An 11,564-nucleotide genomic window follows, 5' to 3' on the forward strand; every position below is an offset into this window, starting at 1 on the left:
CAGATCATTAATATACATATTGAATAACAATGGTGAAAGTAAGCATCCTTGTTTAAGACCGCAATTAACATCAAACCATGGGGTATTAAAACCATTCAAACGGAAACAACATTTGACGTTATCATTGATTGACATAATTGCATTAAAAATCCTACCCCTAACATTTTGTGAGAGTTTTCCCCATAAAATATTCCGATCAATACAATCATATGCTTTTCTAAACTCTATAAAAGCAGCAAACGTGGATTTTTTCATATTTTTTTCTTGTTTCTATAATAAATGTAACACTATATACATGATCTATGGTAGATCTGCACTTTCTAAACCCGTTTTGATTATCATGTAAAAGGCCATTGCTTTCCATGTATTCTCTCAGTCTGTTGTTCAGTACCCCACAGTAAAGCTTATAACTGGCACTGGCTAACGTTATACCCCTGTATGCGAGCGGGTCCCTGGGGTCATCTGTGGAGGTCTTTGGGATTGGCGTGACAACGCCTTTACCCCACATGAAAGGGACAACACCCTCGATAAAGCATACATTAAAAAGGCTATGTAGAAATAGCAAACAATTTGAGTTTTTCAGCACTTCGACTGGAATAGCATCGGGGATATCCATGGGGATAGTCTTTTTCCTCTCAAAACACACGCCCACTTTACCTATCTTCCTCCAAAACTCTGAAGTATCCCTTTCACACAAACTCTCTAACTCACGTAAGATGCCTGTCTGGAAGTCACGCTTCGCTTTCTGAAATTTCTTATCAAACAGATCCCGTTTTAGAACATACTCATGTTTTAGATTCGCTCTACAAGAGACCATATTATATGGTCTCTGGCTCTACCCATCCCCATGTCATGATGAACGTACACTGTTAATGATATATAAATCTTACAAAAACGAGAAATAACGCCAATCATTGTTAAACTGTATATGTCATATGAAAAAAAATGGGGGGATCAAATATTACACTATGTGTAAAACTATGTACAAACTTGGGACAGCGCTCTGTTCAACTGGGAAGAGGACAGATCCAAACGATAGTGAGGATTGTGTTTACATAACAAGTCATGTTTACGTGACGATGTGAACAAATGTGACTGTTGATCTCATGGATTATATGGTATATGCTATACTGTGGATAAATAATAATGAGCAGGTTCGAAACATAGCTTGAAATTGTAAGCCGGCACGTATATAAAGGTTAATTTATGATGAGATGTTTCATGAAAGTAGCTTTGGCACCTGTTGCTACCTAGATTTACGGGGATATTAAATATTGTGTATAGAAGTTGTGTATTGTCGTTTCGCTCTATAGATTTGCATTCATACGCGCTGGTCCCATTATACGACCCATTTGGTTTTTCTACAAAATCGCGTCGGACCTCGCTATGCAGGACGCTATCGTAGCCTGGTTTCACGCATGCATGGGTGAGAGGGGGTTCCCCTCATCACGTCGGCCAATCAATCATCTGTGAGGGAACATAATGAGGAAACATTCTCGCCCATTGGAATAAACTTGGGGAAACTGCACCAGCATGCCCAATTACACAACTAGTAGCAAGAATGAACATACAAATATTCTAAATAAGTATAATATGCCAGTTTCGAGTAAATCCACACTTTGAATAAATTGAGGGTTCATTCGAATTGACACAAGACAGTATTTTTTAGAAGAACAAAATATCAAAAGTGCTTTTAGTTTACACAGTGTAGAACAAGGTCGGGGTTAGTACTAATTGTTGTGATTATTAGATAAAGAAACTAAAAAGCTTATTGAGATCATAAACTTTCGACATACCTTCACCAGGCATTATGACAAATCAGCTCAGTCCTTTCGATAATGGCCGATGTAAGCCGAGCTCCAGGAAGATGACGTCGGCTGTCGGTCGTGGAGCTATTTTTATCATACCGGGTATTTCCTGCTATTCCCTTGGATTTCTTGGATTCAAGTTTGTTTATAATGTTTTCAACACATAATTGTCTGTTTGTTTGTTTGTTTGTTTAACGCCAGTCTCAGCTTTTAGGCGGCGGTGCCCGAAACAAAGAATCCAGTGATCAGTATCTTGAACATCAATCTTAGTAACCCCCTGGATGTCACACTGAAAATATGTCCTTCCCGTTCAACCCTCAATTTACAGTCCAATAAAAATCAAAATATCCCACGCACACAAATACATTCACAGTTTCGAATTCTGCAGGACATTTCCTGTTTCTTGGTACCTTTCACTATTACTTAAGTCAAAGCTCAAGTACTGAAAATGACTTTTCAAAATAGGCTTCATCGAAAATGTCGCCATTTTGAACACAGTACGAAATCGCGATTCACGGCGTCATTTGCTGTATGTTTTGAAATGTGAAAATCGGATAATTACTGGGAGTATTGAATTTCAAAAATAACATATGCATGATCACTGATATCAGTTTTACATGAAATCGCTAATGATAATTCTGAAACGTTGCCGATGAATCTGGAATCGGTTGGGATGTTTTCGAAAATAAACTTACACGAACGCCGTAGAGTGCTTTATTACCTAGGAAGGGCAAACATATCGAGGTTCATATTTTTCATACGATGCCCTAGGGCAAAATATCACTTTACGAGGAGTTGTCCCATGTCAAGCCTCGATTTCGAAGGGAACTACTTTTTTCATTCATGAAATTTTACTATGCTTTACTACGTTCGTTCACATTTCGGAGATAACCTCAACTCAAGCTTCGCTTGCAATATTATTGTTATTAAAACAAGGTTGTTCAGTTGAGTATATTTTTCAATAAAATGCATAAACAAATTACAATTCATTATATTTTTTCTTACATACTTGTTACATCGATTGATTAACCTGCAGGCGACAAGGTAAACCAAAAATATGGCTGCCCTATCGGTTTTACCGCACCAATCGGAGTCAATGATTTTGTCACGATCGAAGGCAGACTAGTTGGGAATGATAGAAAGTGTAATCCAACCACTTGGGACATTTCATGTGTATAATGTTCGAACGGAAACAGGGTGTGAAACAAGTTCAAAGACACTGCCTTCAAGTTCTCCCCGAGACTATCACTCGTTCACTTGCGCCTAAGCTGGTCCCCGGCTCCCCTTGCGCGCGCTAACGTTCGCCAACGCTAGCTACGTATATTGCGATATGCGAGACGGAGCCCAGCTTAACCCCCTGGATGCCACAGGGACATATATGTCGCGCCTGGCAGTCTGATAGTTGTCATGTGAAGCAGCAACGTGTCCCAGGGGTGACGTCAAAAGTGTGACGTGACGTAATCTTGTTCTGGTACTGTCTTGTGTTGACTATACGTTCTAAAGTTGCTATTTCAAACAAACTTCGTGTTTAAACGTTGTGAATTACATACTGGAATATATTCATCCGTTATTATTCAAAATCAAGGTTGACAAATTACCGTCGATGAAAATGTGCACTTGTTTCATATGCGCGTATGGTAACTGTCGGTAAGTGGTGCTAAGGTCTTCGCCGAATTATGTTCATATTTTCTTCCGCCTCTATTACAGATGATGCGGCATTGTATATCAGCAGACACTTCGTTTCGTGTTTAAGTGATACATATTTCTACGGTAATAAACAGAATATCATATTCGTGCCCATGTCATACTATATATGTTTAAGACACTCGTGCCGAAATGTCGGTATTTCCCTCGCTCGGGAAATGAACAACATTTTGGCACTCGTGTCGTGAACATAGTATGACATGGACACTCATATAATATCCTCTATTTCCGCCATATTGGATAGTGCTGACAAAATCACGTTTTCGCGAAGGCCCGTATTGAGACGCCTATTGCATCACGTATATTTCATATTCAGCTTCGAAAAATGCATCACTGACTTCCCCATACATTTTAGAATCAAACTGCAACTGGTCTTTGTCACCAATACCAACTGTCTAGATAAAATGAGACGAAACATATTGGATGTGAAAACGAACGCTGTGCTCGAAAGACTTGCGCTTGTTTGAAATGTAAACAAAGACAAATTCCGATTTTACACAGCGCAGCATTTTCTGAAATTTTCCAACATTCATCCGTCTATTCATTGCTTCTAGGCTCAATACCTAGGAATATGCATGGAAAGAGTATCGTAGCAAGAAATAGGAAATTATAAATAGATACAATGCAATTATTTGATAATTCATAAGAAATTGTCACAGTTTCCGTGCAGCGTGACGCCATGATTGACGCAAAATCACGCAGAACGACAACGGTAATTATCTGCATTTCTGGCTTCTTCTCTTACTTACAATGAAAACGATTAAAACATATAACAATACACAGATAGTCAGAATCATTCTGATTACTTACATCTCATTTTTATGTACAAACGATCCCTGAATTAATGGAAAAATCCTGTGTACCCGTGGCAGCAAAGCCGCCATTTTGTAAGAAATCGGTCATTGGTAGTGATACGTCAACACTGTTGTACATATTAGGCAATTTCTTTGAGGTGAAGGTCGGTTGAACAAGCGTAAACGCAATCACCCAATCCTTCCGATTACACTTTCAGTACTATGATGTATATGTTGCCTATAGTTCAGATACTTTTTCGTGAAACTGACTTCAGTATCTACATTTAGTCTTGTTCAGTATCATATCATACGTGCATATAGTGTTAGAAGATCAAACGTAGCAATAACTGCAAGGACTTTAGTTCCTATGATGTACAATATTCAATGGACTAACATTGCAGTTTAATATGAACAGGTTAATGAACGGAGATGTAATTCAACCTTATAAGTAAAACTGATAATATTAATGAAAATTATTTATATATGTTATGAAATGTATATGCACACATATTTAATTGTTCATTGCATATTTTTGTGTCGTTTTATAGACAAAACAATGATGTATATTGATTGTCCAGGTGCGCGCCCATTTGTCGGAAACGTTTTATGATTCACTACCATTGTTTTCGATAACATAATCTATTCATATTCGTATAAAAAATATTGTGATGACAGAATAACAAACTTTAACTATATTTATACCAATATTGTTTAAAAATATATCAACTATGTCATGTGTCTTCGTTTGGACAAATCTTACATCCATATTCTAATATATAGTTCCATGTATAAAAAGCTATGTTTTTGCATCATTCATTGCATATTTGTGAAGAGAAATAGCTACATAATCATAAAAAAAGAAAATTCTTATCCTAAACAAAATATTCCGGGTGTTGTGAAATATTATTTTTCATTTACGTTAAATTGATGCCAAACACGTGTGCGTGCTGCTCACAATAAGATACACAGTCAAACCCTCTAATTGTTGACATATTCAGGACACTATTTAAATGGAAAAAATCAGTCATAGAAGCCGAGATCTTTTATACAATTACTGGAAATAGGTGAGAAATATACTAATCAGCATACCAATGTCGTCTTTTTCCGACGTCGCAAAATGCATAAAACAAGCAATGACGTCAACTAAAATGTTGTATTATTTTCAGCAATTTCATTACGTTTGAAGATATGGCTAATACTCTGGTAATAGCGATGCAAAATTAGTCAAAATACATGTACACAAACAGGAGAATATGTGAATCTAAGAACTAACTTATGTATCAGATAGGGCCATCCAAATCGCTATTACGTGCTTTCACATGTAGTACGTATACGATGTCATCTTTTCTGATAAATAGTGAAACTACCAAAGCGTATCCGCTCACATTGGGGAACTTGGAATGGGAATAGTTTGGTTCACCTTGAACAAAAATATGGACAATATAGATTCCGTATCCACAAGAAATTCTCTCCATGTGATCTGAGCTACATTGACCTAGAGTTACGCATAATGGAGTTATGCCCCCTTATCGTTTGACGTCATAAAAGAAAATCCATTTTGGACATTTATTGCGAGTCATTTTTAATGCAGAAGCACACAAACCCAATTCATATACACTTCAGATGGTTCAGATATCAGGCTGTATTTTCTTCGCTCACACTTTCCGTAAAGATGCCACATTTAAAAAAATTGCACAGTGTTTTTATCGGTGCGCGATAAAAAGCGGAGAAATTTACTGTTTTTTTAATGCATAACAAAAATTTGGCCAACATTTAGTAAGGTCTATTTCTCAAACCGCCGAGGTAGTTGCACTTATATTTATACCAACGGTATAAAAAAAACGTCAGTACGAATTCAAAATTAGATAGGCACTGTAATCAAATCATTACAGAAATAGACATTATAAGCAGATCAAAAAAAAATTGTTTGTACAATATTTTGACACATCAATGAATAACTGACCACAATTCCAAGACATTACGTGACCGTTTGCAGTCCATTCAGACTCTTGACTTCAGTATCTAGTGTGACCACCACGAGCGGCAATAACTGCAGCATAGCGTCTATGCATGGAGTGCATTAATCAATTGATGAAGGCCTTTGACACCTGGAACCACACTCTGAGAAAGGCCTGGCGCAATAGATCAGCTGTTTGGCCTTGGTATGACATTATTTAGTCTCCTCTGAATTTCATCCCAAAGATGTTCAAACGGGTTTAAATCAGGACTAAGGGCTGACAACTGCATAATGTTGACTTCGTTCTGTTGTAGGAAGTCCCGTGTAGCTCTGGCAGTATGGGCACGGGGGTTATCAAGTTGGAAAATGTTGTTCCGGTGACGTGTGAAATGTGGTATGACGTGAGTAGAGGAAAATGTAGGAAATCATGACAACAATACAAGCTACCTCCCAATTTCAATAGAAATCGATGAAGCGTGAGCGAGTTTACAATGGAGTGAGGTAGTTGAATGTGCAGTGGACCGAAGAAGACTCCCTAAAGATGTGGTAACAAAGGGGACAAAGGAAGGTATTGAATTGAAAGGTGTGAATGGAGCGACGATGGTGTTCGTTGGGTTGGATAGGAAAAGTCCGTCTGCTTTAAGACTGTCGTCTGCTAGCGAACCACTTCCGGTTTACACGTCAGAGGAAGGTTGCTGAAACAGTCTCGTTGCGTTGTTGCGGTGTGTGTGTGTGTGTGTGTGTGTGTGTGTGTGTGTGTGTGTGTGTGTGTGTGTGTGTGTGTGTGTGTGTGTGTGTGTGTGTGTGTGTGTGTGTGTGTGTGTGTGTGTGTGTGTGTGTGTGTGTGTGTGTGTGTGTGTGTGTGTATGTGTATTAAATGTAATCGGTATATTTAATACATTTGAATGAAATTGCGGTCATGTAGGAATGTATGTGCGTGTAGATTTTATGCATATATCTGAACATGAATGTATGACACCTTTCAATAGATCCATTACGTTCTAACCACGGCATGAAACATTACTATGAGTGTGGCTAGCAGTTCGTATTTATAAACACATCGTACGTAACAGATTTCTGATGAATGAACTCGCCCGTACACATGTCTAGGGTCAACATAACTCTGGGTATTTTCAGACCATCCAACTGTAAACAGTTACACGTTGATAACAGGAGGGTGTAGCGTTTGTGCGGAATGCACTCATCCTTGTAAAGGTAAAATATAAAAATACGCGTTTAAATGATGGCATTACTTTTTTAGCTGTATTGCTATGGATGGGAGGTTCGTAGATCTGTGAAGTGTGTATCGATGTCTGTCTAGGGACTACACATATATTATCATCGAGGTATATAAGGATTATATTCTAAGTATGCAAAAAAAAAACCCCGACAAAACAAGCAATTCCATTCATATCATTTATTGATTCAAGTCAATCGGTTCTATACCAAGCTGTGATATACGAATGGACAATAGGATTCACTCTGGAACATTAAAGTCAACAGTTCAGTCACTCTAGACACAGGCTGCTGCTTCAAGGCGCAATTGTTTAAATGGCAAGTCCGTGTTTTGAAACACATTTCGCACTGTTGAATATTCAGTTCACCTTTCCTATGCTGTTTTAAGGTTGAATGGTTATCAATAGTCTATGTTTTATCCACTGAATTTAACGATGTCCGTCCAGGGGTGCCTAGTTTCACAACTCCTCTCACGTAGAGGAAAATTCGGCGTTTCTCATCGTTCAAGCGCCTCAGTGTATGAGGTGTTTTCAAAATATAAATCAAACTAGACGTGCGGCGTTTACTCGGCATTCTCTTCTGACTGTTAGACTGATATACTAATGACCGGTATTTATTTCCTATCTCCTTAGGCTTTTGTGATCTGTTGCGCATGCGCCAATGTCCTTTGAGACTGCTTACAGTTCAGTTCAAGATGTCTTACCTGTGTGACGCATGTTCTGGGTGGCTGCCCGTGGAAGCCAACGGTGAAGACCATCAAGGATTATTTACCTGTGTGTATTGTAAGACCAAATTAAAATACACATACCATCGCTTTTTAACGCATAATCACAAGTGTGCTGTGAAGAAAAGAGTGTCTTTAACCCTGGTAATCTGGACACTTGTATAGGATCACGATGGGAGTGACTACCTGTCTGGACTGTGGGATGAGGTTTACACGAAAAGATAATCAACAGAGACATTGGAAGCAGATGCACGCTCTAAACGTACCTCCTCCTCTGGATGATGATGCCCCTCCTGTAGGTAGCGACCCTCCTCAAGAGAGATACCCTCCTCCTCAAGAAAGATACCCTCCTCCTCAAGAGAGATACCCTCCTCCTCAAGAGAGACACCTACCACCTCCTCCTCAAGAGAAACACCTACCTCCTCCCCCATCCTCAAGAGAAACACCTACCTCCTCCTCCTCCTCAAGAGAGACACCTACATTCTCCTCAAGAGAGACACCTACCTCCTCCTCAAGAGAAACACCCTCCTCGCCAAGAGGACCAGCAGCAAGAACGGTTCAGGCTCCTGATTCCCTCGAATGCGCTCGTTGTGGGACCCAGTGGCTGTGGAAAGTCTGTGTTTACCTCTCATGTGCTCCGACATGGCCTGATCCAACCCCGACCTACCCGCATTGTTTGGTGTTATACTCAATGGCAGCCCTCATATCAGGACATTAGCGAGCAACTGCCTCAGGTGACCTTTGTCAAAGGAATTCCTTACGATATCTTTGACGAGGATTACTTTGATGCTGGCCAACGGAACGTATTAGTGTTGGACGATTTCCTGGCTGAAGCAAAGAACGACAAACGTATTTCACGGCTGTTTACTCAAATCCCCCATCACAAGAATGTATGGATCTTTCTCTTGGTACAAAATCTGTTTCCGAGAGGTAAAGAATCGAGAGACATTGCTTTGAACGCATTATGTCAGCTTGTTTCATTCCCCATGAGATAAACAGCAAATCAAACTTTGCCCGTAGAATTTTCCCGAACATATGGATCACTTTATGACTATGTATGAAAAGGCTGCTGAAACACCCTATGGACAACTCACCATTGATCTAAAACCTACCACCAAAGATAAGGATCGACTGCAGGTCAATCTCATAAAAGAGGAAAATGGGCGAGTCAAAGCTCAGTGTGAACTGGATCTGCCTAAGGAAAAGTTGACTACAACAGAATCTCTTGATAGTCCTCTGACTGAAGAAGAGAGACTGCCCCAACATCAGCTCACTCAAATTGAAACCGATTCAGACGGTAGTGAGACATCGCTGACTATGGCCACGGCTAGCAGATTATTGCGAGTGCTGATAGATAGCGTGCACGATCTTCAGCGACATATTAAACATTGGTGTCCGGCCAATAGCCTTCAACCTAAGAGAAAGCGCGCCAGACTTGAGAGTTATGATAATGACAGTGACTATGACGACCTAGCCTCTTGCCAGAAAGGCAGTGGTCTTGCCGTCAAACCTCCTCGTGGGAAGCCAACATTCACTGATATGGAAGCCGAGGAGGGGCAAAATGTAGGCTTACAACGCATCTGGAAGCAGGTGTACGACATGTTTCAAGACAAGATGAAACTGCAGAGAAAACAGTACAAGCGACAGGGACGAACGCAAGAATGGATTGAGAGAAGATTGAAACAGAGGTGGGAAGATCTACTGCGTAATACTCTCATCTTTGCGGTGGAATATACCAAGTACTTTAAACAGGCACCTCTGTTTAAAAACATGCTACACAACCTGGGAGATATGAATCCTTCCACGGAGCAATCTGTTCTCAAAAATAAAATCAAAATCCTCCTGAAACCCAAGATGAAAGAGATCCTGCCTTTGATAGATATGCGGGAAATAGAAAGTGAGACTGAATCTGATAGCGTTGCAGAAGATAACGATGGTGATGACGTGGAGGAGAATGTTTGAGGAAATTAATACCGGTCATTAGTTTATCAGTCTAACAGTCAGAAGAGAATGCCGAGTCAACGCCGCACGTCTAGTTTGATTTATATTTTGAAAACACCTCATACACTGAGGCGCTTGAACGATGAGAAACGCCGAATTTTCCTCTACGTGAGAGGAGTTGTGAAACTAGGCACCCCTGGACGGACATCGTTAAAGGCAGTGGATAAAACATAGACTATTGATAACCATTCAACCTTAAAACAGCATAGGAAAGGTGAACTGAATATTCAACAGTGCGAAATGTGTTTCAAAACACGGACTTGCCATTTAAACAATTGCGCCTTGAAGCAGCAGCCTGTGTCTAGAGTGACTGAACTGTTGACTTTAATGTTCCAGAGTGAATCCTATTGTCCATTCGTATATCACAGCTTTGTATAGAACCGATTGACTTGAATCAATAAATGATATGAATGGAATTGCATGTTTTGTCGGTTGGTTTTTTTTGCATACTTAGAATATAATCCTTATATACCTCGATGATAATATATGTGTAGTCCCTAGACAGACATCGATACACACTTCACAGATCTACGAACCTCCCATCCATACCAATACAGCTAAAAAGTAATGCCATCATTTAAATTGTGAGTTTGAACGCGTATTTTTATATGGATTTACCTTTACAAGGATGAATGCATTCCGCACAAACGCAACACCCTCCTGTTATCAACGTGTAACTGTTTACAGTTGGATGGTCTGAAAATACCCAGAGTTATGTTGACCATAGACATGTGTGCGGGCGAGTTCATTCATCAGAAATCTGTTACTTACGATGTGTTTATAAATACGAACTGCTAGCCACACTCATAGTAATGTTTCATGCCGTGGTTAGAACCGTAATGGATCTATTGAAAGGTGTCATACATTCATGTTCAGATATATGCATAACATCTACACGCACATACATTCCTACATGACCGCAATTTCATTCAAATGTATTAAATATACCGATTACATTTAACACACACACACCGCAACGACGCAACGAGACTGTTTCAGCAACCTTCCTCTGACGTGTAAACCGGAAGTGGTTCGCTAGCAGACGACAGTCTTAAAGCAGACGGACTTTTGCCTATCCAACCCAACGAACACCATCGTCGCTCCATTCACACCTTTCAATTCAATACCTTCCTTTGTCCCCTTTGTTACCACATCTTTAGGGAGTCTTCTTCGGTCCACTGCACATTCAAGTACCTCACTCCATTGTACACTCGCTCACGCTTCATCGATTTCTATTGAAATTGGGAGGTAACTTGTATTGTTGTCATGATTTCCTACATTTTCCTCTACTGACGTGGGGTCTGAGAGCTTGGTCGATGTAGCACACCACTGTGATGCCT

The sequence above is a fragment of the Haliotis rubra genome, unplaced genomic scaffold, assembly GCF_003918875.1.
Source record: "Haliotis rubra isolate DU_JTF1 unplaced genomic scaffold, ASM391887v1 Scf1816, whole genome shotgun sequence".
Taxonomy (NCBI): domain Eukaryota; kingdom Metazoa; phylum Mollusca; class Gastropoda; order Lepetellida; family Haliotidae; genus Haliotis; species Haliotis rubra.